Below are 9043 nucleotides of genomic sequence, written 5' to 3'. Positions count from 1 at the left end.
TACTTACCAAAGGCCTCTGTGGACTTTGTTGATTTATTTCTTTTTACTTAGCACTGATTTTAGAATAGAATTTGTAATACAGAACACACATTCTTTTTACAACACGTTTATCTTGCCCTATGCTTGTTTTCGTCCAATCCTCATGTTCATCATTCTGCTAGCTATGCATGGGCGGGCCCCTGTGCTTTCCTGGATAAACCCATCCGTAGGTTGCTATGGAAACACAATGGCTACTATAGCACCCTAACCCAGGAAGCTTTTGTAATGATAGACTCCTTTGTCTTGGTCTATCTGGTGACCAGCCATGGAATCAGAAAACTTCCGGCAGCCGATGCACAGACAGAAAGTATACTTACAAACAACTTGCCCATCTCACAAAAACAAACAAAAATCCCTGGGTCCTTTCAGCACGTCCTCTAAGGTGTCCTAATACCAACTAGTAGAACACACATCACCTCCTTAACTTCTGAAATAATGCACCATCAGGTTGCTTTTATTTTCTCGTTTGCAAAATCAGCATCTGGGGGGCATTTTTAAGATTCTCTCTCTCAGTCCCTCCTTCCGTGTTTCTCCCGCAACCAGAAGGGTCTGCCAAGGGAGTTATGGTAAGAAAACTTCTAACTGCATTTTTACACTACTGTACTGGAAAAATCCAGTTCTGACTGCGTTTTATTTACATCTACTAGGTAGACACCTTTGGGGAGAAATAATAGAAATTTAATTTAAAGGAAGGTAGGGCCGGGCATGGTGGCTCACGCCTGTAATCCCAGCACTTTGGGAGGCTGAGGCAGGTGGATCACCTGAGGTCAGGAGTTTGAGACTAGCCTGGCCAACACGGTGAAACCCCATCTCTACTGAAAATACAAAAATTAGTTGGGCATGGTGGCGCATGCCTGTAATCCCAGCTACGCCTGTAGTCCCAGCTCCCTGGGAGGCTGAGGGAGGAGAATCGCTTGAACCTGGAAGGTGGAGGTTGCGGTGAGCCGAGATGGTGCCATTGCACTCCAGCCTGGGCAACAAGAGTGAAACTCTGTCGAAAAGAAAAGAAAAGAAAGTAGACATTTACTATTTTGAAATTAGTTTTCATTTATAATATAAAAACCTGATTCGACTCAAGTGAAAAAAAAAACATATTTGACCACTGTCTTCTCTTTCATTCTTTGACATTTCAAACAGCTTAAAGATGGAGTGCAGCATCGTTAGTTTTGTGTTATTACTTACATTATGCACCTAGGTTGAAGGCATAAGCCTGCAATGGGAAAACGGATCAAATCTGGGGTGAGGGGGAAGTGATGTGGGGGTTAAGTCATCTCTTTTCTCTTCCAAAGATGCTGTTCTTACTGCATCACTTGGGGCTGGCCAGGAAAAGCCATGCAGGAGTTTTGTTTGTGGCCACTAGGTGGCGATCGTGTTCTGTATGGGACCTCTTACTAATAGTTCACCACCAGCCACTCTAGAAGAGAGGAGGAACCCAGGATGATATTTTGTCAACCAAGAAACAAGAAGTACCTCCCAGGAACTGGAAATGAATGGGGAAATGCTTAAATCTCATTTGCACTATTCTTTATCTTCTCTCTGGAAAGCTCAGCAATCATCAGGTCATTTCATTTGACTTAGATTCCATATATCTTTCCAAACTTTTTTTTTTTTTTTTTTTTTTGAGACGGAGTCTGGCTCTGTCACCCAGGCTGGAGTGCAGTGGCAAGATCTGGGCTCACTGCAAGCTCCGCCTCCCGGGTTCACGCCATTCTCCTGCCTCAGCCTCCCGAGTAGCTGGGACTACAGGCGCCCGCCACCTCGCCCAGCTAGTTTTTTGTATTCTTTTGAGTAGAGACGGGGTTTCACTGTGTTAGCCAGGATGGTCTCGATCTCCTGACCTCGTGATCCGCCTATCTCGGCCTCCCAAAGTGCTGGGATTACAGGCTTGAGTCACCGCGCCCGGCCGTCTTTCCAAACTTAAAAGTTTGTGAAAATTGTTCCACCCATATGTAAGAGAGCATAGGCTAAGTTGTCTAATTCTTGCAGAAATGTGGGTATAGCATTAAAAATATGTCTTTGTATAGTTATCTTACCCATGTAAGAAAAGAGTGGCCAACTTTCATATAAATAGAAACAGAACATTTAAGCTATATGCAGTTTGCATTTTTGTCTACTATTATGAAATTATTATCTATGAAATTCAAGATGTAACTCAACATATGTATAATTTTAATTTCTAATTACTGTTAGATCTCAGCACTTAAAAAATTACATCTAGTATTTTGAATTGTTTAAATCTGTTCCCTGCAAAGAACAGTAATACAATCATGTTTTAATTTACTAGCATTTGCGTATCTTAAAAATATAATGGCCAGTAATTTACTTTTCTTCCGCCTATAATTTTCTGAAGCTCTTTATGAAGCACCGGTGCATTTTTATTTAAAAAATGGGTTGTGACTCCTCAGATAATGTTACAATTCGATGTTCAAAAAGCAATCCGTGTACATAGCCATAAAGGAATGAGCTGGAGAGGTCTCCACATTATTATTCAGTGTGAGCTCTAGAATAAAAGTATAAATTTCTGTATCTAGGAAATGTGTGTTCTCAAATCTAACACAAGCAAGAAATCTTGCTCTGCAATGACTCAGTTTGCTAATACTGTTAAAAATGTTAACTTCAGTTCTCAGCATTTCATTGAAAGCTCATAGATATTTGCTTGAGCTTGTAAACATCTTTCTAAAAGAAATATTTTCAGAATTACTCTAAAATTTCTGGTATTTCCTCCAAGACTGTTGACACTAACAAAAAATTTTACTTGGAAACCTCAAATGAAAATTTAGAAACAATTCTTGTTCTGATCCCCAGAAAGGACAATTTTTTTAAGGGTATTCCCACTGGTAATCACAATTGTTTGTTGGATAAATAAATAATAAGTTAATTAATCAAACAAACTAAAAATGCTGTAATTTTACAGTTTGTCCTAACTGTATTCAGTTCCTAAAACCTTTGGGGATATTTGTATTCCTGGTTGAAAAACTTTAAGATTATATTGGAAAGTAAGGTTAAAGAGAAAGAGTCTCCCATTAGGAAAGCCATTATTAATAATTTTTACATTTGCTGAACTAAAATAGTAGGAACAAACATTAGCAATTGACATTTTATCCATCTTAAATTAGTAGTAACAAGAATTGTCATGTTGATTTCCAGCTATCATTCCTTGCTCACGAGAAATGTGTTTAGGATATCCCTTCCCTAAATTTTTAGTAAGCTGTTCATCAGTTGACTTACTTTTGTTGCAGACTACACAGTGGCATGAATCTCTGTTCATGGAATCAGTGCTGCGAAAAAACATCGCTACATTTTCTTTGTCAGTTTAATTGTAACTCCCAACCCACATACCACCAAGCTATAGGAAATTCCATCTTAGGCATTATGGGATTGTCTTCCTCTTTTTGGTTTACACCAGAATCGGGGAGGTTCACAATAGCAAAGACTTGGAATCAACCCAAATGTCCATCAGTGACAGATAGGATTGAGAAAATGTGGCACATATACACCATGGAATACTATGCAGCCATAAAAAAGGATGAGTTCGTGTCCTTTGTAGGGACATGGGTGCAGCTGGAAACCATCATTCTCAGCAAACTTTTGCAAGAACAGAAAACCAAACACCGCATGTTTTCACTCATAGGTGGGAATTGAACAATGAGATCACTTGGACATGGGAAGGGGAACATCACATACCAGGGCCTATTATGGGGAGAGAGGAGGGGGGAGGGATGGCATTGGGAGTTATAACTGACGTAAATGACGAGTTGATGGGTGCAGATGAGTTGATGGGTGCAGCACACCAACATGGCACATGTATACATACGTAACAAACCTGCACGTTGTGCACATGTACCCTAGAACTTAAGGTATAATAAAATAAATAAATAAATAAATAAATAAATAAATAAATAAATAAGTGCAAGAAATTTCTCAGGAAAAAAAACAAGAAAATGAAAGGGATCTTTGATTTATAGTCACCAGTGACGGTAGTATTGCCTAACCTTTTAGTGGTTGCTTGATTCCTTTACTGAATCTCTTGGGACACAGGGCAGGACTTGGTAGAAGCTCAGTTAATGGCCCAGATTCTTGTGCATCAGGTAGAGTTTCCTTCAAAATGTTGTATATCCTCACGAGAACTAAAAAGAAAATCCTAAAATTCTAAGCCCCCCCAACTGACTGAAAAGACCCCTTTTGGGTGGGGGACCCCAGAGAAACCCGAAAAACTGAGTTCCTAGCCATGACAGAATGGGAGCTTGTACACACCTTATTGTACCCACTCCGTTTTACAACTTAGACACAATAACTGACCAGTATTAATGTTAAAATGGAGATCATAAGACTGACAAAATGGACTCTTTATGGCAATAGATACTAAATTATGAACAAGACCTAAGGCCACGCCAAGCAAGAGTTAAGTCATGTATCCCCTGTACTTAAAGAATAAACTATGTTCCACCTGCCACAAAATTTTTCTTTTTCTCTAGCAGCTAAACAAGCACTGGCCTCAAGATAAGAAATATTGCAACGATTACAGCTCACCAATTGCCAGATACAGCCTGATTTCACCCCTCTGTTCCACAAGCCATCACTACAGCTTTGATTAGACAAGAAGTTGATTTTGGTAACTTTCTCTTGATAAAAGACCACCAACCATGGACTGGCTCTGGCTGGTTTGCAGAGGCTGCGCACTTGAGTGCCTTTGTGTCTCTGCTTCACCTTTTGACATACAAGGCCTAACTGTAATGCATTTGTATGTTAAGTCTCCACCCCAAAGTGAACATGCAACATGCCTGTTTATTCAGTGCACATGCCTTAGGACCTGCTTCATGAATATTCATAGCTACTTTTATAACCTGCTAAATATGTATACTTGGCCAATCTGTTCAGCATAAATGCCTGTTCCATCCTCCCTACCCTCAAAGTACCTGCCTTCTGGCTTCTACCAGAGGCTATGTTTCCCAGCCTGTCAAAATGACCACCCTGCAGGCTGTAACCCTTTATGAGATATAAAGTCTCCATTCTAAATGTAACATCTCATGATGTTTCAGTTGACACTTCAGAGTTGCCTCTTTTTAGGAATGCCTGACTTCCAGACCTACATGGTTCTTGGCTTTAGGAATGGAACATGTAGTACCTAAATAAGTCAATCAAAACCACAATGATTGGTTCAGTGGTGCGCATACTACTGAACCTGCTTAGGTTCTGGGACAAAGACCCTTTCTTTTAATCTGGATGTTGTGGTATGTGAATGAGATGCCTGGAATCTTTGTGGCCATTTTATTAACATGAAATAGCCAATGCATGGGAGAAAGGAGAGCTCAGGGAATCACACAACACTGGAGCTACAGCCTAAAGATACGGAGAGTCTTGAATATTGCAGTTACAGGAACCAAATACACTTCCTTATTATTTTAGTGTGAATCTGGTATTTTTCTTCCTTGAATCCTAAAGGATCTTAATGGAATTTGGAACATGGAAGTCAGGGTGATGTTACAGACTCCAGACTGTTGAATAGGCAGAGCTAAAGAGTTACAGTAGAGAGGGCAATGAAGATAGAGCTAGTTGTGATGTTAGCAGCCCATCGCTGGTTAAACTATTGCCTGCTATATCCCGAGACTCAGATAATGTCCACCAAGGGTCTGGAATCAACACACTGGAAGGAAAAATTCAAAATGTTGGTGGTTTTTGGCTTCTTCTTGTAGCCTTCGATAAAGTCCCACAAGAGACAGATAACATAATACAATTTTTGTGAGAGCTTTTCTGTTAAATTTTCAAATCCAGAAAACACTACTGCCCTGTGGAGCCTACACACAGAAACAGTGTGTTTTATGCTTCAGGAAAAGGGTAAATTTTAGCTAGAAAAAGCAAGTTAGCATTGTTTGTGAGTCACTAGTGAGTGCAGTCTCAAAAGCCAGACATTATGGGGAAATGAAAGAATTTTTTAGGCCAGGCGCGGTGGCTCAAGCCTGTAATCCCAGCACTTTGGGAGGCCGAGACGGGCGGATCACAAGGTCAGGAGATCGAGACCATCCTGGCTAACATGGTGAAACCCCGTCTCTACTAAAAATACAAAAAACTAGCCGGGCGAGGTGGTGGGCGCCTGTAGTCCCAGCTACTCGGGAGGCTGAGGCAGGAGAATGGCGTAAACCCAGGAGGCGGAGCTTGCAGTGAGCTGAGGTCCAGCCACTGCACTCCAGCCTGGTCAACAGAGCGAGACTCCACCTAAAAAAAAAAAAAAAAAGAATTTTTTAGACCTCTTAGGCTCCCATATCATTTCAGGAAGCAGGCCTGGCTGACTGAAACTTGGAGTTCTCTGTATGCCAGTGGGTAGTGAGAAGTAGTCACGACATAAACAAAGCTTCTATTATTCAGGGAAATGAAAAAGCCTGGGCTCCCGACCTCAGGGGTCTAAAAGGAGGAGGCAAGGAATAGTTAAAATGAGGATGTCAGGGACCAATGTTGATCCTCATGGCCTGAGAGCAATAGAATTTTCAGAGTGGCCAGGACAGTCAATGCCAATAGTCTGCTTTTCCTGAAGATAGCTGCAAGCCTCTGGGGAAAACTCCATATTCTGCCTTATGCATGCACTTTACTGTGGTACAAAAATAGAGACTGGCATACAGTTGTGCAGGTTGAGTATTGCACAAGAAATCCATGTCTCAGAGGGCACCATTCATTTAACAGACATTGAAGATTTGCACATTTGTTATGTCGATTTTAAAGCATATGGCAACAAGGTGCTTGTTCTAATAAAAGCAGTATAACAACTTTCCAACATCTGGAAGGAAGGTATCATAAGGAAGACACATCTTGTTTTCACAGCATGCCCCATAAGCAGCATAGCCCTGCCCTTGCCCTGCTACCACAAGGTCATGTAAGCCTCTCCCACCCTGAGCCATCATGGGAGGAGCTAGGGTAAGTGCAGTATATCTGAAAGACTGAATATTTAGCCCAAAGTAGCTGAGCTAACCTAAAAAGACAGTTTAAGCACGAAAAGGTGGTGATATCATTAATTTCGCAAATAAAATAATTTTTTGCACCGATACCCAGTAGGTTGGTAAATCAGAAAGAAGAATAAACAGTCAGAGAAAATAAGCTACTGTTTTAGGTGCGCATGCAGTTGAGCTGTGGTGTGACCGCTGTCTCTCAGATGTCCCAGCCTTGACAGGAGGTGGCCTTTCTGGAACAGAGAGAAGAAAACATACCTTTTAAAAAAAGGATGAGTTCATGTCCTTTGCAGGGACATGGATGAAGCTGGAAACCATCATTCTCAGCAAACTAACACAGAAACAGAAAAACAAACACCGCATGTTCTCACTCATAAGTGGGAGCTGAACAATGAGAACACATGGACACAGGGAGGGGAACATTACATACTGGAGCCTGTTGGGGGTTGGAGGGCTAGGGGAGGGATAGCATTAGGAGAAATACCTAATGTAGATGACGGGTTGATGGGTGCAGCAAACCACCATAGCGCATGTATACCTATGCAACAAACCTGCACATTCTGCTCATGTACCCCAGAACTTAAAGTACAATAATAATTTAAAAAATGATACTGTCCACCTATGATCTAGAATCCAGGTTGAATATAGGTCCAATCACCTAGTGCAGTGTTTCTCAAACTTTAATGTTTATAAGAATTAACTAGGAATCTTAGTTGAAAAGATTCTTATTCAATACATCTGAAGTGGAGCCTGAGAGTCTACATTTCTAAGAAATTCCCATGTAATGCCAGTGCTGCTGGGCCCTGGGTGCAGGTGTGGAGTTACATAATTTTAGAGTCTAGAGAAGAGGTTCTCAAACTTTAGCATGGATGAGAATCACCTGGAGAGCTTGTTCAGACAGAGTGCTGGGCTTCATCCCCAGATATTTTGATTCAGCAGGCCTGGGGTGGGACCTGAGAATTTGTGTTTTTGACAAGTTTCCTGGTAACACAAATGTGGGTGGGACACACTTTGAGAACTACTGCTCTCAAATAGAGGGCAGCCCTTTCCTAAGTACCTCCTATTAATTGCCATCTACCAGAAAAAAGGTACAGTCCCAACCAGTAAAGAGACGGATCCTTCCCACCTCCAAGTTCAGGCCCAACCTGATGTTTGCTGAGACAGAAATTCTCAAGCCAATGTCTAGGCTCAAAGACTGCAGCTAATCAGGTTTCTGGCTGTGGTCCCTAACCTACAGAATTTAGAAGAAGCAAACTGAAAGCAGCCAGCTTTTTAAGGGATCTAAGTGATCTTTCACCGCTGTCTGATCTCATCACCCAGTGGTGCAGGCCACATTTGGTTCCTATGCCATGCCTTGGCCAATGGTGTTCATGTCCATCTCTTCCTCCAAGTTAAAAGCTATTTAAGAACAGAAATCATGTTTAATTCACGTTTTAATCCCCTTTGAGCCTATCCTCAGCTCCCTTCCTAGAAACTAGCAGAGTTTTACGTATTCTAGATGTCACAGAAATCTTGTTTAGAAGACATTAAATTGTTAAATTTTCCATTCCCATATAAGTGATTGTTCTCCCAAAGGTTTTCCATCATGAAAGCCCAGTTTATTGCCCAGGGAAAAGGAGGAAAGTATCAAAATGCCACAGAGCATGAAGGAAGATATTACCTAGTGATGCCCCGCTGGACAGTGTTAAATCAAGTTTAGCTAAAAGTTGCCTCCTTACGTATTTTAAGTTCAGCCTAAAGGTTTCTGTGTACATCATGAACTGTAACCTCAATGGAGTTGCACTCAGACTGTAGTCTACTCTTGTGTCATCACTGAGTCTTGGCCATTCAAAGGTGACCAACTGTTCAAACTGTGCTCAAACGATGCAAACATCAAGTAGTAACCCATCTGGTTGTTTCTGTACCTCACACCATTTTCTGTATGTCTCTTTCTTCTATCTGTAAATCTTCCACCATGTGGCTGCGCTGGAGTCCCTGAGCCTACTCTGGCTCAGGAGGCTGCTCAATTTGCAAATTGTTCTTTGCTCAATCAAACTCTCTTAAATTTAATTCGGCTACAGTTTTTC

The sequence above is a fragment of the Papio anubis genome, chromosome 7, assembly GCF_008728515.1.
Source record: "Papio anubis isolate 15944 chromosome 7, Panubis1.0, whole genome shotgun sequence".
Lineage (NCBI taxonomy): Eukaryota > Metazoa > Chordata > Mammalia > Primates > Cercopithecidae > Papio > Papio anubis.
The sequence above is the reverse complement of the archived record's forward strand: the minus strand, read 5'-3'. Positions refer to the sequence as shown.